At 43.2% G+C, this 24940-nt stretch overlaps 1 protein-coding gene and 1 non-coding gene across 12 annotated transcripts in view; one reads left to right on the top strand and one right to left on the bottom strand.

Moving 5' to 3' along the window:
- The window catches only part of MACF1 (microtubule actin crosslinking factor 1), a 341269-nt gene that overhangs the window by 59426 nt on the left and 256903 nt on the right, over window positions 1-24940 (top strand). The gene's annotated exons all lie outside the window — the stretch shown is intronic.
- LOC119869470 lies at window positions 12790-12897 on the bottom strand. The gene has a single exon (XR_005371028.1). It is a non-coding gene; the product is annotated as a U6 spliceosomal RNA (small nuclear RNA).

Here is a 24940-nt window from a genome sequence, read left to right as displayed (position 1 = left end):
TTCTCTGAATCTGAACAGATTGATTCCTTTTTTGTCCTGTTCTGTATCTTGTTAGACTGAGTTCTATGTTCCTAGTACCTAGGTTAGTGCCTCGTGTGTGTGGAGTTTGCAACAAATGTATGTATGGGTGAAGTCCTTAAACTGGCTCTCTAGGTTTAGCTTACCACACCCTGACATGGGGGTGCCTGGGGGAGAAGGTCTTTTATTTTTGTTTTATTTTTTAAAGATTATATTTATATAGAGAGAGGGGGCTGAGGGAGAAGGAGAAGCCAGCTGAGCTGGGAGCTCGACTTTGGGCTCAATCCCAAGACTCTGACCTGAGCTGAAGGCAGATGCTCAACTGACTGAGCCACTGGGGGCCCCAGGACCTTTGTTTTTCGAGGAAAGATTGCTTCAAAGGAATTATGGAAATTATTGATTTGTAGTAGGGTTTGGGGGGACTGTGTGAACTCCCACGCTGGATCTTTTCTCTCTTCATCAGCCTAGAACTTTCTCCTCAATTGTAATGCTCAACTGGCAGACTTGTTCTCCTATTTTAGGGTTTATATCCTGGGCCTGACTCAGGCCTTCATTCCACCTAGGTTCTGGTGACTCAGGGGAACCCACTCAGGGGCAGGGCAGGTATTCCTTTTTAACTGTCATCCTGTCATTATAGAGTGGGGAGCCCTAAGGACTACATCTATGCCCTGTCGTCTGCATTTCCTCGTCTGTCTGCATTCAGTCAAGTTCCACATCACTCGGAGGTGTCTGTGCCTTTGTATGGGCTGTTGGAGACAGCAGGGCTTTCTCCCTCTGTCAGCAGCTGGCCAGAGGGTGCCTATTGGACTGCCAGATCCTGAGCCTTTCACATTGTTCATCTTTGTCTGGAACATAGGGGAGCATCTCTCCTGCCCCCTGAGCTTTCACCTCACCGTTCGTCATGTGGGACCTATGAAGATGAAAGATGAACAGCCCCGCAAAGCATAGAGAGGTATTGGGCTAAAGTGCTTTGAAATGCTCTAATTTTGACGAAAGGTCCCTAGTCTGCAAGAATACAACTGGAGTGGAGACTGCCGTCCTCCCCTACTCTTTCCCCAAAAGCCTTAAGTCTTACGAAGCCTTCACTTCATAATTCCAAACATCCTTGTTTTTGTTTAATTTTTATCTGATAAAATGTCATTAAACAATTTCAATGGTGAAACACACAGAGGAAATGACAAACTAGCATGTGTTGTCTTTTAAATGCACTTAGTTCGAGTGGCTATTTTAAAAGTCAGTTTTTCCTGCCGTTAGATTCCTGTTGTCTGGGCTGCTTTGCTCCTTCAGGTGGGAGGAGTCTCTGAATAGGATGTTATGGTGGCGTTAAAGCAAGAGGACCCAGCTCTGCCCTGGCTAATTGATCTTTCTTTTACATTCTTATATTCATATTGCACTATTAATTGCTTCCAGATCATGACACAGAACGGATCTTAGAGATCTGTGGTTCATTGACCCCTCTCCACTTGTAAACAGAAGTTTGTATGTAGGTGATTTATGTGCCAAGGGAAAGTATCCTTGGTTTTCATCAGATTCTCATTGGAGTTTGTACCTAAAAAGAAAAGAGTAACTAACATTTTATAGGAATTTGGGGGCTCCTGCTCACATAGCTAATTTGTGGTAAAGTTGGATCTTGATATAGACTCTGGAATCCAGGTATTTTGATTCTGCAACTCTGCAACGCAAATTCTTTGCACTGTACTCTATTATTCATTCTCTTCCTGGAATAATAAGTGGAATAATGCCAGGAAACAGACACACATGATCTGAACTGATGTTTAATGTTTGCCTTTCTCTGTCCACAGCCTTATTTCACAGATAAGGAATCCAAGGACCTGGTCTTTTGGCCTAGGTGACATCAAAGATACAGTGATTCTTACAGTAATAGGTCATAGAATCTGTTTATTTATTTATTTTTTACTGTTTTCCACTGTCTAACTTATGGTCTTCAAGCAGAAGTCCCTTTTAACCATTGAATCTTGCCTATGAAATTGTTCTTTTGAAAAAAGGAAACATGTATTGTGTCCCCCTTGACTCCTATAAATACTCAGGTCTGCACACAGTGGTTGGCTACCTTGTTAGCACTGACTAGTAGCATCAGAAGGCACAAAACCTTGGGTTGGATATTTTTATTATTTAAAAATGTTCCCCTCTCTATTATCTTAGCAGCTGTTAGTATTACTTAGCCTGATCTTTTCAAGTGGGCACAGTCTCTTTTTTCTTTGTTTTCACAGTGCTACTTATACAGTTTCTTTACTTGCATTCAACCTGCATAATTAGGAGTTTTTGTGGAACATTATGTTGGACATGCTGTGAGTTCTACCCGAATCACTGAATGGCAGCCTGCGTGGCAGGTTGCTTGGAAAACCTTCAGGACTGGGAGAGGGGTGTCTCTCTTATGAGGAGTTGTTCTGTAGAGTCTGATTCGGTTGGTTGCCTGTGGGTTTCTAGGATTCCAAGGCTTTTATGATAAGATGAGCCAGAGCACCAAAGTACAGTTCTTAGGCAGATTGCTTAGCTTATTTTCTCATATACAATTTAAAATGTACAGACACCTGGGTGGCTCAGTGGTTGGGTGCCTCCCTTCAGCCCAGGGCATGACCCTGGAGTCCCAGGATTAAGTCCTACATCGGGCTCCCTGCATGGAGCCTGCTTCTCCCTCTGCCTGTGTCTCTGCCTCTCTGTGTCTCTCATGAATAAATAAATAAAATCTTTAAAAAATAATAAAAATAAAATGTACAATTATCTTTATAAAGATATTTTGTTTTATTTATTTTAAAAAATACTTTATTTATTAGAGAGAGAGAGAGTGAGGGGGAGAGAGCACAGGCTTAGGGGAGTAGCAGAGGGAGGGGGAGAAGCAGGCTCCCCGGCAAGCATGGAACCCAATGCAGGGCTCAGTCCCAGGACCCTGAGACCATGACCCAAGCTGAAGACATACCCTTAACTGACTAAGCCACCCAGGCACCCTTTATAAAGACATTTTAGAAGATAAGTATAATGATGCAGATGAACTACTTTTTATTTTTATTTTTACTTTTTTTAAAAAAAGGATTATTTATTAGAGAGAAAGAGCACACATGTTAGTGTGTGCAAGTTGAGAGAGGGATAGGGAGAGGGAGAGAATCTTAAGCAGACTCCCCATTTAGCATGTAGCCCACGTGGGGCTCGATCTCATGACCCTGAGATCAAGACCTGAGCAGAAATTAAGAGGCAGCTGCTGAACTGCTTGAGCCATCCAGGCACTGTGCAGATGGACCACTTTGAGTTTCTTACAATGAGATGCTGTAGAAAATTCAGAGGTTTTTTTTCCTCCTCTTATTATATAAGCTGTGTAGCTTATTGTATGAGCCTATGATTATTGGGCAGGGGTCATTTTTTTGAGGCTAATGGAGTAGGAGGAAATTTGCAGTACCTTCTAACATCATTAAAGCAAACCAAAGAGATGCCTGGGTGGCTCAGTGGTGGAGCGTCTGCCTTTGGCTCAGGTCATGATCCTGGGGTCCTGGGAAAGTGTCCCACATCGGGCTCCCTGCATGGAGCCTGCTTCTCCCTCTGCCTGTGTCTCTGCCTCTCTATGTCTTTCATAAATAAATAAAATCTGAAAAAAAAAAAATAAAGCAAACCAGAAACAAGTCAGCTGAGTAGAATAGTGCCCTGGAGGGGGAAACATGAGGGTGTGTCAGAACTGCATTTTCCCCCTAGTTATCTATGGAGAAGGCCCTGCCTCCCAGAATTGTGCGTTTAGCACTTAGGGAGTGGGCTTCACAGTTTCTGCTTCTGCCTTGGACTGTGTTGATCAGCAGTGTCTCGCCTGTGTGTGGCTGTGTTCCATTCTGTCAACAGGCCTGCTATAAGCAGAGCGCAGCCTCGGTTTTTTATTTTGTAAAACCTGCTCCATTGCTGTGTGATATTTGCCCAAGAGCTTCCGTTGTAGTGACATTCTTGTGGTGAGTGTGGCCCTTTAAAGGTTTCATTCTCAAATGTTAGATGAACCCCTAACTGGTGTCTTGAAAAACATTAAAGCCCCTGTCCCTAGAGTTTACACCAGAGGAGCGGTAATCCCAGTGGAGCCTGGGCTGGAGTCTAGAGAGAAGGTGGCAGATGAGGTGACAGATGATAGGCAGGGGCCTGTTGTGGTCTCCTGCCTCATTTTCACACAAAGGAGGGGCTGTCCTGTCCTGGGGAGGTATTTCCGCTTGCTGCGACAAATGAGGGAGCGCAGAGTCTGTCATGAAAATAGGCTTCTCTGGTGACGTCACTTGTAAATGTGGTCAAAGTCCAGTTCTTGGGGGCTAGGAGGCTAGAAGGCTGTGGTGGAGATCAGCCGATTGGAACGCTCTCACTTCTCAGCTGTCACTGTGCCATGCTGCCTACTTCTAGCCACTGAACCAACACAGCTGGGCAGGGGCATGAATGCCTACAAGTACCAGAAGTTCCTGGAGGGACTCAACAACCTTAGAGGTATGATGGGGCTTCTGGCTCCCTGCTTTTACCCTGGCTGAATTCGCCAGCACTTCTGTGTTGGTGTCATGTGGGGTCTTTACTTTCCATCAGTTGCCGAGGGGCTCGGAAAGAGCCCTCTTACTCCCAGCCGGCCATATGTTTGGGTGTGTTTAGGCAATGACATAGCAGGGCTAGCATTGTAAATGTGATTGTGAGTGAGTGGGAGGGGATCCTCTCAGCTGCTTCAACAGCGGTCTGTTCTCTTGCTTGAATGGGCAGTGAAGACATGTGTCCTGCTCTCCTGAGTGGAGGAGAGCTCAGGGCACTCCTGGGGCAGTGTGGGTGGAGGGCTTTTGCCATTGGGTGCTGCAGCCTCACCTAGGTGTAGCTTTTTCTTGGGCCAGGTTTTTCAGTGCCTGTGTCTACAGTGAGTCAGAGTCCCACCTGGATAGAACAGGGAATCGGGAGTGGTTGGGGGGTGGGGGAAGGAGGAATGCAGGTGGACAGGCCAGGAAAGCCATATAAAGGGTAAGTCAGTGACTTTAAAGGAGGTAACTTTTTAATAAAATCGTATTTAAAGGGAATAGTGTCTGCTTTACATTGTTGGCTAACTGTTCACTGAACACAGATGATAAAAATGCAGACCTCTTTGGCTCTTAAGGAGAAAGGTGAATGACATCTTGCTTCTAATTTTCTAATTAATAGGTGGTTTTATTTCCGTCTGCTTAGAAAGGTGCCTAAGCCCTCCCTCTTTCATCAGCAGTCTGGATTCTGGATCCAGAGCAACCATGGTGGGGGGGGGGGGGCGGGTAGGGGCAGAGAGGTAGGGGAGATAGAGAAAGGAACAGAGTAAGTGGGTTTCTTCAGGGAGGAGAGAATGGGGGTACTCCTTGGATTCCCATCCTGCAGGATCTGTTGATATTTTCCTTTCTTCCATTATCTGTTGAAGAACTGTTTTCAAGAGAGTGTCTACATGGAGAGCTTTGTATGGTCTAAAGGGATATGCAACTCCGAGTACTGTTCTAGTAATTTTTACCTTCTCTTCCCTTTTGTCTCCCCTCACACCACATAAATATATTTTTTTCCCAGGACTCCTGGCTCCCATTTACTTTTGGGGCTCTGTAAGCTCATTGGGCATCAGGCAGGTCTTAGCAAGAATGAGTCACAGTAACTTGTTTCCCTGTCAAAGTAAGTTTTGAGAGGGCAGAAGGAGTCTGGACTTCTTCATCCAGACTCAGGGGGAGAGGTATGAGATGTGGGACAGAACCAGTGGAGCTTCTCAGCAGCTCTTCCAGTTCTTGGGCTTTATTGGGGCCTGGGTGAAGGGAGATACAGGAATGTAGCCTTGTGCCATAGAAGGAGCCCCCTTTTCACTTGACGGGATGAGCACTGGGTGTTATTCTGTATGTTGGCAAATTGAACACCAATAAAAAATAAATTTATTATTTAAAAAAAAAAGAAGAGCCCCCTTTTCTTGCCGTATTTCCTGTCTTAGAGGGATCCTTCTATATTTCTGGGCATGATGCCCACCCAGCAGCAGGAGCCCTTTCCCTCCTCTGTTTACAAAACTCATGGAAGGATTATCAGGCTTAATTAGCTTGCATGTTCCTTCAGTAGAAGAAGAGGTTTAGAGTAGGAAGCCCAGGCCTCTCCTTAGACACTGAGCTCCTTAGTATAGATTTATTCTCTATTATCCTTGGCACTATCCTTCTGATAAAAGGCCAGAGCTTCCTGAAGATGGGCAGGTGGTAGATGGAAACTACAGATTTACTTATCTATAGAGTTGGAGAATATAACTTTTCTTTTTGGTTCTTCTTTGTGTCAGGGGTTTAGATGAGCAGTTAAACCACATGAGGATGGCCGTGGCCTAAGTGAATCAAGTTTAGCAGTGACCTAAGTAGATTACTGAGGCTTTCAAGAGACCACACCACACATAATCCTGTCCTCTGCTACGTGTGCTTCAGGACCAAGTGCAGATATGACTGGTAGGGGCACTTCTTGTTTTCCTCCCATAAAACATGCATGGAGGAAGGAGTCCTTTTTCACTTCCTAAGTAGGGGGGAGGTCACCTTGGTCCCCACTTTCTTCTAACTCTTCTGACTTCCTCAGTGGGGCCAATGGAACAAATAGGTCTTGAATTGATCCTTTCAGGGGTATAGCGGTTAGAAATTGCACCCTAGCAAGGGTTATTTCTGCTTTTGAAAGGGGTTATAGTAAAACCAGCTTGGCAATCATTTATTTTCTTAACCTACCTATAAAGTTTTTCGCTCCCTCCCTCCTTTGCTGTCTTTTCTGGGAAGGAGTGAGTAACAGTGCTAGGAATGAACCAGTAACAGACGAGGTACACCTCTCACGGGGGTGTGTCCTGTGTGGGGCTGAAATCAGAGAAGAAAAAAGACCACAGTTGCAGTGGGAGCTCACACTCTACTCTTCCCACCCCAGACACTGGGGTTATTTTGGTTCTACACTTACTGCTGTGGGCATTAAACAAGAGGATATATATACTGCTTGGTGTCTGGAATGTTGCCAGAATTCACCAGATGTTAGTTCTATCTCTTCTCTCCCCTGTCCCTCCCAGAGACTTTGAATCATGGTGAGTTCTCATTATTGCTTTAGTCCAGGATGAGCTGGGTCAAGCCACACTCTAGCTGGGGAGTTGTAGCTCTAGTCCCCCATCCACATGGTTGGCTCCTGGTCTTACTTGATCTCACTGTACGACAGTTATGATGGTTGAGAGGGGAAGATAATAGCACTAGTGATAATAGTAATGAAAGGAAGCACTCAGCAAATGTTAGTTGGGAACAAGGTCCTGTTCTAAGCACTTTACATGTATTAATCCATATAGCTCTTTAAATACTCCCATGACATAGGTAGTTTACTTTGGAAAACCCAAGGCTTGGCTGGTCTGAGAACATCTGTCCTGCTAAGGATTTCCAAGATGGCTATATTGTGTTGCTGTCCTGTGCTGGGGACCATGTGCTGTGTAGGAGAATACCCACAACTGCCCATGTTGGAGCACCTTATTCCCTGTGGGAGAGCAGAGTATGGTGCTTTGAAGTGAAGACAAGAGATCTTTTTTATTTTCTTTCCCTACACTAGCCTCTTTGAGCTGTGTCCTGTTTCCAAATCCTATCTTCATTTGTATCCACTGTGTAATAGTTTTTACAGCATAAAATGTGTAAGATACAGCAGTCTATCTTGTTCATTCACCCAGAGAAAGCATCTGATTTAATCTTCCTTCTTTTCCAGAACCTGAATCTTTTTCAGGTGGGAGAGGTACCTGGAAAGAGGGCACATAGCTGTTTTGGTTTGGTCTTTATATTAATTTCTGGAATGTTGTCATTGGCCCCCCAACCCTGGGCGGCCAGGCAGACGGTTAGATACAAACCAGTGCCTTTGTCAAACTGTCCTGTGGGCTGAGTGTCACCCTCTGTGTCCTCTGATTATAGTGAATAACTACTTCCCTTTTCCTTTTCACCTGTACCTTTGTGATTCCAGAGGAGCTGATAGAAGGAGGTCCTGGGCTCCCCTTTTTGTTTAGTTGCTTACTTTGCTTTTCTTGACATGGTTCAGCTTATAGCCATTCTTCCCATCTAGCATTGAAGGGAGCCCCGTGGGAGAACAGAGACATTGTAGAAGTCCTTAAAGTTCTGGCCCCCAATTTCCTGTGACTCTTTGGTTCTCTGATACCAGTATTGGAATACAGTGTATCCTATTGCTGAGGCTTCTGGGCTTTAATTTCTACTTCTCAGGCCTGTCAAAACCCATAGTCTTTGAGTGATTTCTGCCCAGATGGACCTCTCCTGTGGGTATAACAGGTTCAAATATTGGCCCAAGTCCTGCTCTTTGGCAGAGTCCAGGCCTGTGCTGTGGATTGGTAATTGGGGATTAATTAGGGAGGCAGAGAGGTAGTTGAAGTTGAATGATGAGAAAGTGGTTCTCTGGTCTTTGCTAAAAAAAATTTTGTTAAGTCTGTGAGATAATGACTGATTTTTAAAAACCAGTATACCGGGCAGCCCCAGTGGAGCAGCGGTTTAGTGCCACCTGTGGCCCGGGGCGTGATCCTGGAGACCCGGGATTGAGTCCTACGTCAGGCTCCCTGCATGGAGCCCACTTCTCCCTCTGCCTGTGTCTCTGACTCTCTCTCTCTCTGTCTCTCTCTCTCATTCTGTGTATCTCTATGAATAAATAAATTTAAAAAACCTTAAAAAAAAAACAACCAGTATACCCACACACTTTCATCTTTCTCTTCCTTTGTATATACTGTCCTGGTGCCTTTGCCTGAAATACCATTGTCCTTCTTTCTGTCACTCTCTCTCTGGATTTTATTTATTGTTTTTTGTTAGAGAACAGGAGGAACAGAGAGAGGGACAAGCAGACCCCACGCTGAGCGCTGAACCGGATGGGAACTCGATCCCAGGACCCCAGAATCATGACCATAGCTGAAACCAAGAAGCGGAGGTTTAACCACCCCTCAGGCGTCCTGTCCTCTTTATAAACCAAACTTCCACTCACCTTTCAGTGCTCAGCCCAACCTCACTTTCTCCCATAGTTTCCTTTTCTTTCCTTGCTGCCTCTCTCTTTCTTTTTCTTCCTTTGCATTTTGAGATAGAATTCTTTTTTCTTCGTCTGTGTTGCCATAGCACTTTCAATATACTTATTTTAGAGCATGCTTATATTTATAGATATTAACTAGTTATATTGTTAAATATGTTATGTGTTAATTATTAAACATTTGTTTTTCCTCCTAGTCATTATTTCTTGGGCAAGTTTGCTGTAACTTCTGTAAGCCTCAATATGCTCACCTGTAAATGGGGATGATAATACAATTTATCTCACAAAATGTTGTGAGGATTAAATGCAATAGTACGAGTCACATCTGGCATAGAGTTAAAGGGAAGTCTAACAGTTGCTAAAGGTGGGAACTATGACTTCCTTCTTGCATCTGTAACCGCCCAGCACATGTTAAGCATAAAAAATATTTGAAGAATTTAACTAAACTCATGTATATGTCCAAATGTCCTTCAGTAGTCACCATAGGGGGTTCTAAAAAAGCCACCCTGACATTGGTGCCTGTTGCATATTCATAAAACCCTTGTGGTTTTTCTTTTCACCAACAGACTTAATGACTTCCATGGGAAACTATAGTCATTTTATTGTCCTACTTAATTTTTGGTCAGAAAATGATACTATCTAAAATGTAGACTGTTTTGAAACATTGAATCCAATCTCAAAGAATAAAAATGGACGGCTCTTGAAAACATTGGGAAGATGGTATTACTAGTCTGCAGGCAGTTCCACATGAGGAGTTCCTGGTACGTTTTGGGCAATGGCAACATTGAACAAGTGAACAAAGTGATGACTGACAAGGTGCACACCCAGTTTGGGTTCTTAATGCTGAGGTGTTTTTAAGTCACCTTTCTTGTTATCTTTCTTATAGCTTTATTTTGGACATCCACTTAGTTGGCCAGCCTGGAAGACTGTCCTTTATTGCCATGTCTGGGCAAGCAGGAGAAGTCCTTACACCCCGACACTTACCCTTCAGAGATTGGCCTTTTTGGGGGGAATTTTTTCTCTCTTCAATGCGGCTAATAAAGAATCTTAGAAAAAAAAACTTAGATTTTTTTTCCCTCTGCCATTAAATAGATGCATAATTTTAGCCTTGCAGAAAGCATAGAAAAATAAAACCCCCAAATCACGAAAATCCTACAATTCACAGATTACTGTGTTCATATCTTATTGTTTCCATTTAATCTTTTTATACCTTTATATATATAACTTTGTGCTTTCATATATTTGTTAATTATTATGATGTAGTTCTCTGTCCCGCTGTTTATTATTTTGTGAGCATTTTTGATGCCTTTATCCATTTGTCTACAACATTTCTTCTTCTTTTTTTAAAGATTTTATTCATTTATTTGAGAGAGAGAGAGAGAGAGAGCACAAGTTGGGGGGGAGAGGGAGAAGTAGGGAGCCCAGTGCGGGACCAAGATCATGTCCTGAGCTGAAGGCAGACACTCAACCAACTGAGCCACCCAGGTGTTCCTGTCTACAACATTTCTTAACAGCTATATGGGATTTCCTCAAATGGAAGGATCATTTACTTAACATTTCCCAGTTGTGGGGCATGTACATTTCTGCAGTTTGCTGATCAACAATTTTAATTTTTTTCTGCTAGGATATGGTAATAATTATCCTCATACATAAAGTTTTCTGTGTGTTTCTGATTATCTTTTTAGGATAGAGCTCTAGAAGTGGAATTACTGGTCTTAAAATATATAATTTAAAGCTCTGGGTGTTGAATTTTAACTTTATTGCACTTTTAAAAGCTGCTGAAGTTACCTGTAACCCTTTGAATACCCCTCTGATAGCTCTGGGCCCTTTAACCTCTGAGGATAGCTGTGTCTTCAGGCTTAGTGACCAGCTGTTTCAGATATTTTACCATGCAGTTAATTGCACCATGGGACAGGTGCCAAGTGTCTCTTTCACTTAGTCAGCAGCTCGCACATGTCATCATTTCATCACTGCATTGTTTTATTCTGAAACTTTACTTGTAGCAATTCCAGGTATTTAAATGGCTTCATTGATCCTCCCAACCCTAGTACCTTTTCCACTTGTACTAAGAGATCCATCAGTGTTGATCAGCAAGCTGCAGTACCATGAATGACCTAATCATTGCTGTATAGAGATTCTGCACTGGAACCCCAGATTGGTCTGAGGTTGAGATTCTCTTTTTTCTTGCTGTTACTGAGCTAGAGTTTAGCTAGTACATCAGGCCAGCTTAACCTGATAAAATTGGTTGACAAACTACTATGTCCTTCTCCTTGCTTGTGGTAGGTGACTGCCTCTGGAAGAACTGGAGCTGGTCCTGTGTTTGTTTATTTTTTATTTATTTATTTATTTATTTATTTATTTATTTATTTATTTATTTATTTAAAATATTTTATTTATTTATTTGACAGTGAGAGAAGGCACACAAACAGAGGGAGCAGGAGTGGGAGAAGCAGGCTCCTTGCTAAGCAGGGACTTGGGACTTGGGACTCTATCATAGGAGGCAGATGCTTAACCGTCTAAGCCACCCAGGCACCCCAGTGCTGTGCTTAAAATAAACATATTGCAGTGAAGTGCAGATTGGCTTCTGTTACTTGGGACTGACAGCCTTAGGGTAGAATTATAGACTTGATGAGAGTACAGTTTTGTTGCTGACTTGGAGTTGACATCCTGGAGCCGACATTGTGGGTTTTCTAGCTGATGATACACTGGGGTGTTTGGAAATTAGCTTGAGGACTGAGAGAAGGAAGGCACATGTGTGCGACTTTGTGTGCAGGTGGTGGGGAGGTCAGTAAAATTGCCTGTCTCTACAGCAGCCTGGATAGTGGAAAATGGCTTGAGTCACCCACAGGATTGCATCCTTCACAGTGAGAATTGTCTGCTCCTCCCATTCCCAAGGCCCTTAAGCAAACCTATCACAATGGGGTGATTCTCTGTAGCCAAGGAATCTGGGAATCTGCGTGTTTCTGGGGTGAGGCCTGTCAACATCTTTTACAGCACTAGGCACCTATTTAAACCTTTGATAAATCCTGTAGTTTTTAGATGCATGGCAGTTTTTGTACTGTTAAAGTATATCCCTTCCTTAATTGTGTGTGTGCACTGCATGTGTATTTAACTTTTTTAAAAAAATATTTTAATACTTTTAAGTAATCTGTATATCCAGTTTAGGGTTCAGACTCACAACCCGGAGGTGAAGAGTTGTGTGCTCCACTGACTGCCAGGCAGATGCCCCTATATTTAGCTTTTTTTTTTTTTTAAGATTTTATTTATTTATTCATAATAGACACACACATGCAGAGAGAGAGAGAGGCAGAGACACAGGCAGAGGGAGAAGCAGGCTCCGTGCAGGGAGCCTGACCTGGGACTCGATCCCGGGTCTCCAGAATCACGCCCTGGGCCGAAGGCAGGCCCGAAACCACTGAGCCACCCAGGGATCCTATATTTAGCTTTAAAAATAATTTTTATTTTTTTATTTTTTTTAATATGTTATTTATTTATTCATGAGAGACACACAGAGAGAGAGCGAGGCAGAGACACAGGCAGAAGGAAAAGCAGGCTCCATGCAGAAGCCTGATGTGGGACTCGATCCCGGGACTCCAGGATCATGCCTTGGACCGAAGGCGGGTGCTAAACCGCTGAGCCACCCAGGGATCCCCAAATAATTTTTATTTTTATGTGAGTATAGTTGACACATAATGTTAGTCTCAGGTGTACAATTTAGTGATTTGACAGATTTACACATTATGCTATGTTTACCACAAGTACAGCTACCATCAAAAATATGATCGCTGCTTCACGAATTTGCGAGTCATCCTTGTGCAGAGCTCATGCTAATTTTCTCTTGTGTTGTTCCGATTTTAGTATATGTGCTGCCCAAGTGAGCACCTTAATTGTATTTTTTTAAGACTTACTGCGTGTCACTGGCCTGGAGAGGGTTATCAATACAAGTTCACATTGGGTTTGCCTTCTATTGCCACTGGTTTTTAAAAGTAATTAATTAATTATATTTTATTTATTTATTCATGAGAGACACAGAGAGAGGCAGAGACATAGGCAGAGGGAGAAGCAGGTTCCCTGCGGGGAGCCTGCTGACTGGATCCCAGGACTCCCGGGTCATGCCCTGAGCCAAAGCAGATGCTCAACCACTGAGCCACCCAGGCGTCCCTATTGCCACTGTTTTTTTTTTTTTTTTAACTTTTATTTATTCATGATAGGCACACAGTGAGAGAGAGAGGCAGAGACACAGGCAGAGGGAGAAGCAGGCTCCATGCACCGGGAGCCCGACGTGGGATTCGATCCCGGATCTCCAGGATCGCGCCCTGGGCCAAAGGCAGGCGCCAAACCGCTGCGCCACCCAGGGATCCCGCCACTGGTTTTAAATGCATGGAGAATATGGGGTTCAATGGCATTATGATTAGTATTCTGGACTTTTCAAACGTGTGGGGTAGTTCTGTGTTTTTTGTTACAACAGGAGATGAGCGTTACACTATGCCTCTGTCTCAGTGACCCTATATGCTAACAAAGTATAAATTATTATTTTTCTCCCATCCTTGGTTTTGTGGAGTTTTTTTATTTTTATTTTATTTATTTATTTATTTATTTTTTTAGTCTTTTTTTAAAATTTTTTTTCTTTTATTTATTATTTATGATAGTCACAGAGAGAGAGAGAGAGAGAGAGGCAGAGACATAGGCAGAGGGAGAAGCAGGCTCCAAGCACTGGGAGCCCGATGTGGGATTCGATCCCGGGTCTCCAGGATCGCACCCTGGGCCAAAGGCAGGCGCCAAACCGCTGCGCCACCCAGGGATCCCTGTGGAGTTTTTTTAGAGTAGATATCAGTATTGAAAGGTTACGACTGGGCAGCCTGGGTGGCTCAGGGGTTTAGCACCGCCTTCAGCCTAGGGCAGGATCCTGGGGACTCTGGATCGAGTCCCATGTCAGGCTCCCTGCATGGAGCCTGCTTCTGTCTCTGCCTGTGTCTCTGCCTCTCTCGCTCTCTGTTTCTCATGAATAAATAAATAAAATCTTAAAAAAAGAAAAAGAAAAAAAGATAGGTTACGACTCTTGTCTATACCATTCTGCCACAGTTTCTTTTGGCTATTTTTTCTGGAGAAACACCAGGCTGGTAGCCCTAATCATATATATTTTACATTATAACAACTGTGAGGATGGTCTCTCTGAATGAATACCAGTTGCTAAACAGAATGTTTTGCTCATTGTGGAGTGGTAGGAACCTTTTAGACTTCTTGGTTTGATATATCTTGAAATCCTTTGATTTGGAAGATCACTTTTTATAATTTGTTATCAACTAACTAGTTTGCTCCCTGATAATGTGCCATGCTTCCTGTCTCTTTCTCTAGGAGTCCCCATCTTCCTCCCTCCCTCCCTCCCTCCCTCCCTCCCTCCCTCCCTCCCTCCCTCCCTCCCTCCCTCCCTCCCTCCCTCCCTTCCTTCCTTCCTTCCTTCCTTCCTTCCTTCCTTCCTTCCTTCCTTTCTTTCTTCCTTCTCTAAAGATTTTATTTAAGTAGTCTCTACACCCAGTGTGGGGCTTGAACTCACAACCCCAAGATGAAGAGTTGCCTGCTTCACTGACTGAACCAGCCAGGGGTCTCCCCCACTTCCTTCCTTTCATTGAGAACCTTCCGTATGCCAGACCCTGTACAAGCCATTGAGGGCTTGCCAGTCCTATGCATAGTCTAGTGGGGATATAGTTACCTATCTGCCTGTCAGGTGCTACCTGTAGAGATATGAACAAAGTGCTGTGAGAGCAGAGGTGAAGTGATTACTAGGGGCAGCACAGTGGGTGATGGGGAAGACTTGACAGTGGAATTGGCATTTGAGCTGAACCTTGAGATTAGCAAGGTAATAGTTTAGCAGTTTGCCAGTTCAGAAGGGAGAAGTAGTATTCTGGAAAGACAACAGATGTGCAGAGGAAATAGACTCATGGATGTTTCTGTTTCCTCTGGGGAAGAATGAGAAGTGTTATAAATTAGAAAGCTGGGGAGAATGGGCAGTTGTTTAGGGTGAGAGATGAGGCTGGAATTGAAAGTTGAGTCTGTGTTCGTAAAGGGGTAAGGAATAACATAGGCAGAAGAAGGCTCTAGATATTTTCAAGGCAGAGAAATGATATAAACAATCCAGAGCTTTTTGAGAGAAGTATAACAATGGCAGCAGTGTGACAGGTCATTTATAGGAAAGTAGGGCTGTAGCTGAAGTGGAGCTGTACGTACCTGATTTTAGTTTGTCTAGGATGAGAGAAGAGAGCAGGCACATGAAATTCTTCTAAAAGCAGGTTTGGTTTTAGAAGCAAACATCAGATATTGAACTATAGTTTGAGTGGAGATCCACTTCTCCCACAGCTCAAGTTAAACCTGTTGCACAACAGTCTGTGTTTGGGTCGGTATTTCCTGGGATTGGTCAGGCGCTGCACTTCACGATGAGGCCCATGGAGTATCCTGGAGACCAGCTGCCCCAGGTGCCTGCCAGTGAGAAGAGGGAGAGAAGAAGCTCATTTAGTTCTAGGTTGGGCTTCTGGTTCTTTGAAATTCTCTGTGCTGTACTACCTGGCCCATCTTTACAGAGATCGACTTGAAGTGTGGACTTCCTTCTGTGTTGGGAGGAGGGTTGGCATTTGACACTGTTGATGACTTCGCTGCCTATTTATTTTTTTTGATTTATTTTTAAAGATTTATTTATTTATTTATGATAGACACAGAGAGAGAGAGAAAGAGGCAGAGACACAGGCAGAGGGAGAAGCAGGCTCCACGCCAGGAGCCCGACGCGGGACTCCATCCCAGAACTCCAGGATCACGCCCTGGGCCAAAGGCAGGCGCCAAACTGCTGAGCCACCCAGTGATCCCCTTTGCTGCCTATTTAAAATGTTCTCTTCTGTTATTTTCAATGAGGGCATTTCTTCGTTTTCCTTTACCCAGACTGCTGTTTGTGTGCTTTTGCTGGGTCTTTTCTTTTTTCTAACACTGTACCTCTGGCAGTTTCCTAAGGGATGAGGCAATGTGGTGAAGTTGGAGGAACATGGGCTTTGGATCTAGGCTAGTTTGGGTTAAAATCCAAGTTTCTACATTTACCAGCTGCGTGACTTGGGGCAGGTTACTCACTTTCTCTGCGCTTTCATTTTCTCATCTGTAAAATGGGGATAATAATATGTCCCACATGAAATGATGAGGATTAAATGGAGTGGCTTATGTAAAACTCCCAAAACAGTGCTGACACATAAACACACGATACAGACATAGCTGGCATTATTATGCTGCTCCTGACCTCTTTTTTCTTCTAGCCAGTTCTTTTGACTTCTGCTTTACTTTGAAATTGCAAACTCCCCCGTCTGTCTTCTGCTACTTAAAAATTTCCCAGTGTTTTCAGGTGTTACTATTTTTTATTGTGATACAAAAACATAAAGTACCAAATCTACCCTCTTAGCAAATTTTAGATATACAGCACAGTATTGTTAGCTGTGTGCACATTTATTTGTTGTACAGTAGATCTCTAGAACTTTTTCATCTTGCGTGACTGAAACTCTATACTGGTTGAACAGCAACTCCCCCCACCGGCAACCACCACTTTACTTTCTGCTTCCATGAGTTTAATTGCTTTAAATACCTCATATAAGTGGAATCATGCAGTCTCAGCCCTTTTATGTCTAACTTATTTCACTTAGTCTAATGTCCTCAGGTTCACCTATGTTGTAGCACATGACAGGATTTCCTTTCTTAAAGGCTGAATAATATTCCATTGTATGTATAAAAAACCCTCAATTTTTTGGTCTATTTTTCAGCTGCCTGCAGAACATCTATACTTGGATATCGCCTCTAGCTCAGTGTTTTCAAAACCAAGCCTAGGCTTGGCTTTTCTCCTTGATTCCCCATTTTTGACAGTTGTGTTCACATTCTTCCAGTGTCCGAGATCAGAAACCCTGGAGACATCTCTGGCTTCTCTCCCTTCATCAACCTCCATTTTTAGTCTGTCATCAAGTCCTTTTGTTTCTTCAGAATTTCTCTTAAATTTGCCTTTTCCTCCCCACTCCGTTTGCCACGACTCTGGTCCAGTCACTCATTACCTTATGCCTGAATCACTACCACCGCCTCATATTTTGTTTCCTGTGCTTTCTGTTACCAAAAGTAGGACAGACCCTATTTAAAAAGTAATTTAAAATTATTTTTTAAATTATTTTTAAAAAGTCTAAGTAATCTCTACACCCAACATGGAGTTCGAGCCCATGACCCCAGGATCAAGAATCGCACACCCCTCCGACCAAGCCAGCCAGATGCCCCATGACAGACTGTTGTGTTCTGACCCCCTCCAACTCTTCCAGGCTCATCTCATGTAATATCCTAGAACACACTTCCCAGCAGCAGACAGACTCATCTCCTCCTAGTACCTCGAATTGCCCCATTTACTCTTTCCTGTTGCTGTGTCTTTGGCAGTTCTCTTTACCCGGGACACCCTTGTTCTTTATACTTCACTGAAACCTATCCATCTCTTCCATCCTCACTTCAGGCCTTTCTTCTCCCTGTGGACTTCTCAGATTATCATTGTTCACACTGATGTATCACTTTCCTACACTGTAGTTTTGTCTTCCTGTCAAAATTGTATGGTTTTTGAGAGGACCATTCTGTAGATATTCTAGCTCTGTGAACTCTCATGGTACTTAGTCCAAACCTAGCTAGGTTTAAGTGCTCATTGCTGAATGCTTACAAGGCATGGTGACCAAAGGCGAATCATTCATTCCTTCATTTGACAAATAGGTATGAGCACCCACTGTGTGTGCTGTGCTGGGCACTGGGATCTAGCAATAAACTGCACAGCGAGGAGACTAGTTATCTTGTACACAAGCACACAGAATATTGGTTGGTGGAGTGGATTTGAGGAAACCAGGTCAGGCTCTAAGTGAGGACAAATGACAAGACTTTTGTAAAATAGGCATAAATGAAACAATAATTTATTTAGTATCCCCAGATGTTATTAAAGATATACCAGAGAACAGGGGCAAGTCTCTTCCCTTTTAAAGAGCTTATGTTCTAACATTTAAAGGCATTTTAAAAATGAACGCTTAATGTTGAGGGAAGCCCATCTATAGGAAGTCAGCAGTGAAGGAGTTAATATGCTTGTAGGGCTCTGGGCTTTGTTGAAACAGATGGTTTCTCTGCCCTAGGGAGTGTTTTTAAGGGGGATTAGAGGACTGGGCTGTGGAGGGCCTGAGACCTCTCTCCCTCACACTGTAACACACACACCTGCTGTTCTGGTGCCTGGTGAGCAATGTAACTTGTCCCCCACTTGGTCCGTACTTATTTGCAGGCTTGCAAGTGTGGCTTTGGGGCTGGCTATATGCTCCTGGCTTTCTTATTTTCCTTTCTCAATTTTTATTTATTGTCCAGTATCGGTGAAGTCCCATTTTATTTTAACAGATGTTGGGAATTGTTCGTGTCTCCTTTTACATAATTGTTTTTTTTTTTTTTTAAAGATTTATTTATTCAGAGAGAGCGCGAGAGAGGCAGAGACACAGGCAGAGGGAGAAGCAGGCATCATACAGAGAGCCCGATGTGGGACTCGATCCAGGGTCTCCAGGATCACACCCCGGGCTGCAGGCGGCGCTAAACCGCTGCGCCACCAGGGCTGCCCTCCTTTTACATAATTGTAATCCTGGCCTATATATGTGTTGTTGATGTGGGTTTTTAGTTGTTGTTTTTTTCCAATCCAAGTTTTGCTTTGTTTTGTTTTTGTGATAAAATACCATTAAAATTACCATTATAACTATTAAAACAATTTTTTTTCTATTTATTCATTTGAGAGAGAGAATGAGCAAGAGCAGAAATGGGAGGAGTGGGGAAAGGCAGAGAAGCATACTCTGAGCAGAGAGCCTGACCCAGGGCTCTATCTCAGGACCCTGGATAATGATCTGAGCTGAAGGCAGATGCCTAACTGACTAAGCTACCCAGGCACCCCTTATTGTAACTGTTTTAAAATGTACAGTTCAGGGGTGCCTGGGTGGCTCAGTCAGCTAAGCATCTGACTCTTGATCTCAGCTCAGGCCTCCATCTCACAGTCTTGGGAAAGAAAAGAAAGAAAGAGTACAGTTCATAGACATTACATACGTCTGCAGGGTTGTGCAACCATCAGGATTGTCTAGCCTCCAGAACCTTTTCATGACTCCAAATGGAAACCCTGTACCCATTAAGCAGTCACTCCCCACCTCCTCCCCTCCCTCAGTCCCTGGCAACCACTGATCTGCTTGCTTGCTTTCTTTCTTTCTTTCTTTCTTTCTTTCTTTCTTTCTTTCTTTCTTTCTTTCTTTTTCTTTCAAGATTTTATTTATTTACTCATGAGAGACATACAGAGAGAGGCAGAGGCAGGCAGAGCGAGAAGGGGACTTGATCCGGGGTCTCCAGGATCACACCCCCGGTTGAAGGCGGGGCTAAACCGCTGGGCCACCAGGACTGGCCTGAATTTTCAAACTTATTTGCATACAGTTTTCTATTTTCTCCTGTAGTTTGTTTTTATTTTTTTTTAATTTTTATTTATTTATGATAGTCACAGAGAGAGAGAGAGAGAGGCAGAGACACAGGCAGAAGGAGAAGCAGGCTCCATGCACCGGGAGCCCGACGTGGGATTCGATCCCGGGTCTCCAGGATCGCACCCTGGGCCAAAGGCAGGAACTAAACCACTGCGCCACCCAGGGATCCCTGGCAACCACTGGTCTGCTTTCTGACTTGCCTATTCTGGATCTTTCTTATAAATGTGGCGTTCTGTGTCTGGCTTTTTTTCACTTAACGTATACATATATATTTTCATGCCTTTTCCTGGTAACATTGTAAAGATTTTTTTTTTTTTTTTTTTTTTTTTTTTTTTTTTTAGTATTTCCCTATAGTCATTATAAGTTAAGTTATAAAGTTGATAATGGCCTCACTTAGCCATCTCTTAATTGTTGAATGCTTGAATTGTCTCCCAAGTTGTTGCTGTATAAAAACTGCTGCAAGGGACATCTCCCTGACTATGCCCTGCCATCTTTGAGAGGACTCTATGTTGCACCCCAGCTGCAGAGGAACCATTGTCCTTGATTAGGATAGTGTGGCCTGTTATCCAACTCTGTGGGAGAACAGTCAAGTAATGAATTTTATATTGAAGGGAGCATTATACTTTGTAACAGAAGAGCTTGATCACCACCAAGGAATGGCAGGGAAAAGAAAGATTTTTTTTTTCTTCCTACTGTCTAGAATTTTCTGACACTGTCTCCACCCTCTTGGGTGTAGGAAGGAACTGATTATAGCAGTTATAGCAGTTGAAGATGAAATGTTTTATTCATTTATTCATTCAACAAAAATTTGTGTGCCTGCTATATGCCAGACATTTGAAACTTGCCAGTGGGTTGAGCCTAGCTGAGAGGACCTTTTACTCCACCTGCCTTTGATACTGCATGGAAGCAAAATGAGGACCTGCTTCCTGGGTAATCAAGAGGATTCAGAATCGTAAACCACATGGGTCCTTATTACCTCATGGTTTAACACCTCAAGGATTGGTGGATTATAGATAGAAGAAAACACCTTAATTTAGGCTGTTCATTCCCCGGGATTTCAAAGCCAGGTTGAAACTCCTCATACCTGGCTACTCTTGTTTCCTGCTGTGACAGAGACTCAGCTGCTAGGAGGTATGCCATTTGTGCCTGTGTCTTCATAGCGGTTTTGTTCATAATATCATGAGTAAGGTAACAAGGGGAGGGTGCTGTTGACTGGGAGGGTATAAAGGCTTTAGGTACTTTTATTATCATAATGCTACCGTGCTCATGCTGTGGATGCAAGTTGGAAGTATCACAGACTCAGAGTTTAGCCCAGATAGATCTGGAGTCAATGCTGCCAGGACCTTCCTGTCTTCTGGCGGACAGTCTCCCCTCCTTTTTTTCCTTATCAACCTATTTTTAAAAATAGTGTTAATTTCTCTCTTCCCTGCTGGGCAAATAATGACCACTTAAGGCCATTCAGAGCCACACTATGCCTCTAAAACCCAGTGCCGAGTGGAGAAAACACTTGAAACAATCACCAGATCTTCACAGTTTACTTAAGAAAGTGCTAAAACTCTGCACTGTTGATTTGGGGTGAGAAGCATGGAGGCTAATGAGAGCACCCGGAGTTAGGCCTCATCTCTGCCTGCTTCCACTACTACTTGTTGGTTTCCTTACACTGTCAGAATTTGACTTTTACGTGTCTGTATCTTCAGATGTATTTTACATCTTCAGATGTATTTTTCTGCCTCCTGTACTGTGGAACACTCCCCTCTCAGAATGGGGGTAGGGGAGAGAGGGCTTAGACCATCAGGAGTAGTAGGATCTCTGCTCTGGTCTCTCCCTGGACCCTGGAGTTAACTGAATCGGCCTGGAGTTACTGAGGGGCCGTGTGTTTGTGTTTCAGTGGGCTGGCTTTACTGACCGAGACACAAAAGCCTAGAGCACAAGCCATTCCCACAAGCCTAACATTTTCATATTTCTTTCTCTGCCAAAGAATCTTTGGTTAGGGTTAAGAATAACTAGTCTGTCTGTGGAAATACCAAGGCCTTTTGTTTGCCAGAAGAAAAGGGCTTTTGATGAAGGCCTTCTTCTCATTTTTTTCCTTTCCTTAAGCTGTTGTGGGAAGACTTCAGAGCCTGTGAAGGTACTGTGTTTGAGGGGCTTGGGGGAAGGAACCATAGCTAAATAGAACTAGGCGAGGCTTAATCAGGTTTTACCATCCATTTTGCAGAGCTGGAAAAAAAAAGGAAACAACAAAATTTGTCCAATTTTTGGTGATTGTTTTTGCTAGCCTTTCTTTCATCCTGTCTTTTCGGAAATGCATCTAAAATAGTAGTTCCCCAAGGACCTACACTGCTGATGACCCTTGAATCGCATGCTGTCACTTGGTGTGACTACAGGCAAGTTACTTCACCTTCCTCTTTAAGCCAGAATTTCTCAGCTATTACAGAAGATTATAATGGTGCCATTTTTATAGAATGGTAATGTGAATCGAGCAAGATAATTTTGTTAAAAAGTACTTAGAATAGTGCCTGGCACAAAGTAAGTGTTCAGGAAATATTGACTGCTAGTTCTGTAAATATTGCTATTACTGCCTGTTTACTATAAATGCTGGGTTTAGCTTTATTTTCCTGATTTCAAATATTGCTTTCTAATGGTGTCAGGCTTTTGTCCTTTTAGAATAAAAAAGAGATAGACCTTCCCATTGGGCATGATCTTTTTATCAATCATAGGCAAAGGGAAAGATTTATTCTCTCTGTGGATACATCTTGGAGGTTCAGTGTCTCCATAGTTGGATATCAGCAAGGATTCCATTTCATTTTGGGGAACTTCTATTAGTACTGTTTGGCAAAAACAGTTCTTATTTGTGGAGTGGGTGTGGGTCATGACTATAGGAGGTCATCTGCTTTCTAGGTCTTTGTCTGAGGGTAGTGAGATTTCTTGTGCTCTAGGAGAGCCTGAACTGAGCTATAGAGAAGAAGCCCTTGGTCTTCCAAATACACAGTAGTGAGAGAAGCAGGAAAAGGAAATTCAGTAAGGAAGGGGTCATCCTCAGGGCTGGTCTGGCCCTAGTGACTCTAGCACCAGGTCTGGAGAGTGTCATTAATGGTGCCTCTGAGCAAGTGCCCTGTCACTGCATCTCTCTGACCATCGATAAGAGACCTGCTGAACCACCCGCCCCAAGCAAGCCTCTGGGCTGTTTCATGCACTTGCCACCTCCTTACCCAAGTTGCTGGGGCTTAGGAGTGACACACAAATATAAGTCAGTTTTTTCTTTCTTGGCCTTTTCTGTATTGTCTTTAGCTTTTGAAGGATTTCCATGTCTCTCCTGTCTTCCCCTCAAGGCCAAGTCTCATCTTACATCTTGTAGGAGGCTAGATCCTAAAGTCAGCCATAAAATGAAAATCCCAAATAATCAAAATTATCTTGGAAAAATACCTTAAGTGACCCATAAATCAAAGTGTATATTGGGCAGCCTGGATGGCTCAGCGGGATCAAGTCCCATGTCAGGCTCCCTGCATGGAGCCTGCTTCTCCCTCTGCCTGTGTCTTTGCCTCCCTCCCTCCCTCCGTCCCTCCCTCTCTCTCTCTCCGTGTGTGTCTCTCATGAATAAATAAATAAATTAAAAAAAAAATAAAAGCCCCCCAAAACAAAGAAACCAAAGTGTATAAACACGGCTTTGTATGTATACCAGGACAGAGTTAGAACACCATATGAAGTAGTTGGTTTGTAAGTAGGGGGCATTTCATATGAAAAAATAAGTATTCTCAAGCACTAGAATCATATTCAGTATTCTAGGTGCCCTCAGTGTGAGAGGCACATGGGAACCGAGACTTGCTGACGTCTCAGATCCCGGTTCTCTCTCACGTTCACCCTGGTGCATAACCTTACCTTGGTGTCAGACGTTGCTGAGTGGAGGCATGAGCAGACCTCTGTGTGTGTTTAAGTTATTTCTCTCTCTGGTCAAGTCTGTACAGTTAAATGTAAGTGCGTTGTGGTTCTATATTTGCATTTTGGTTCTATCTTTTTTTGCTTTCTGTTTTTCTTATTTCTTCTGTTTTTTATGTCCTTATTTTCTTCTCCTAAACCCATTTTATAGCTCTCAGCAATTTTTCTCTTGTCCAGAATGCTGATTCATATGTTTGCCTTTTGCATTTCTTAATTATTTTCAGTGTTCAAGATTCTTTAAACAGGGCTAGGAGAGAGCAAATGGCTGGGGGTCGGAGGACACCCCTAAGAGTCTTCATTTAAATTCTGTAGTCACAGATTCCACTTTCTTCCTCTTGGGGGCCTCCACTAACTTATGATTCTTATCCCTTGCATAGAAAGCCTTTTCTTTCCTTCATTTTCTTCCTTTTTAAGGCTATTTTTCCGTAGGAAATTCCTGCTTAGGTTAGGCCTTTTAGAACTGAATTCTTGTTTTACCTACTAGGCATCACTGGTTTAGCTCTAGAGGTTTAGTTGGTTCTGGAATCAACCCCAAATTTATATATCATAAAAAAATAGATGAGGAAGACTCACCCAGAGAGGTCAAAGGACACTTTGCTCAAGTCACAGAGCTGGTTTTTGACAAGATGAAACCATGACCCGGTTTCTCTGAATCACATTGCTTGCTGTCGAAGTCTTAGAGAGGAGCAGTCCTTTGAAAGACCCTTTAACTGTTTTTACCTCCAGCCTTTTGGGGACTTATGACTTTGTTTAATTTTATTTTGGTTCCTTCCCTTAACAAGAATGCCAGACAGTGTGAACTTCAAGAGGGTTAAAATGAGTTCTGTTTCAAAGACGTATTTGAGAATTATGTGGCATCTTTTGAGATAGGCTAGAAACTTGGAGCCTGGATGGCTCAGCGGTTGAGCGTCTGCCTTTGGCTCAGGGCATGATCCTTGAGTCCCGCGTTGGGTTTCCTGCATGGAGCCTGCTTTTGCCTGTGCCTCTGCCTCTCTCTCTCTTTCTGTGTCTCTCATGAATACATAAAATCTTAAAAAGGAAAAAAAAAAACTTGGAGCTATGTTACGATTTCCAGGACTGGGAGTTACTGTCATTGGCCTAGAGATTTGAGGGCAGGGAGATTGATGACCATAGTAGAGTTTGTATATGGCACCACTTGGAACCCCAAAGGATAGTTGAAGTCAACAAACATTTGTTCAATTCCATTCTTTGCAAGGTTTAGAACTAGGTGTTGAATATACAAGCATAGTCATGGCTTTCAGGGGGCTCAGACAGTCCCCTGGTTCAACTTGAGGAAAGATGGTAGTGTGTATATTTGGAGAGATACCTCAGCAAGGATGTAATTTCTTTTGTCCTGATTTGGTCACAGAACTGGAGAAGATACAGTTTCTGTTCATTTGGACCTTGGAAAAATCCTAAAACACAAGGCACTGAATGCTAGGTTGGTCTCAAATAGGTTGAAGTGGGGT

Source organism: Canis lupus, chromosome 15, assembly GCF_011100685.1.
Source record: "Canis lupus familiaris isolate Mischka breed German Shepherd chromosome 15, alternate assembly UU_Cfam_GSD_1.0, whole genome shotgun sequence".
NCBI lineage: Eukaryota > Metazoa > Chordata > Mammalia > Carnivora > Canidae > Canis > Canis lupus.
Note: the sequence above shows the minus strand (reverse complement) of the source record. Positions and strands in the feature narration are given on the sequence as shown.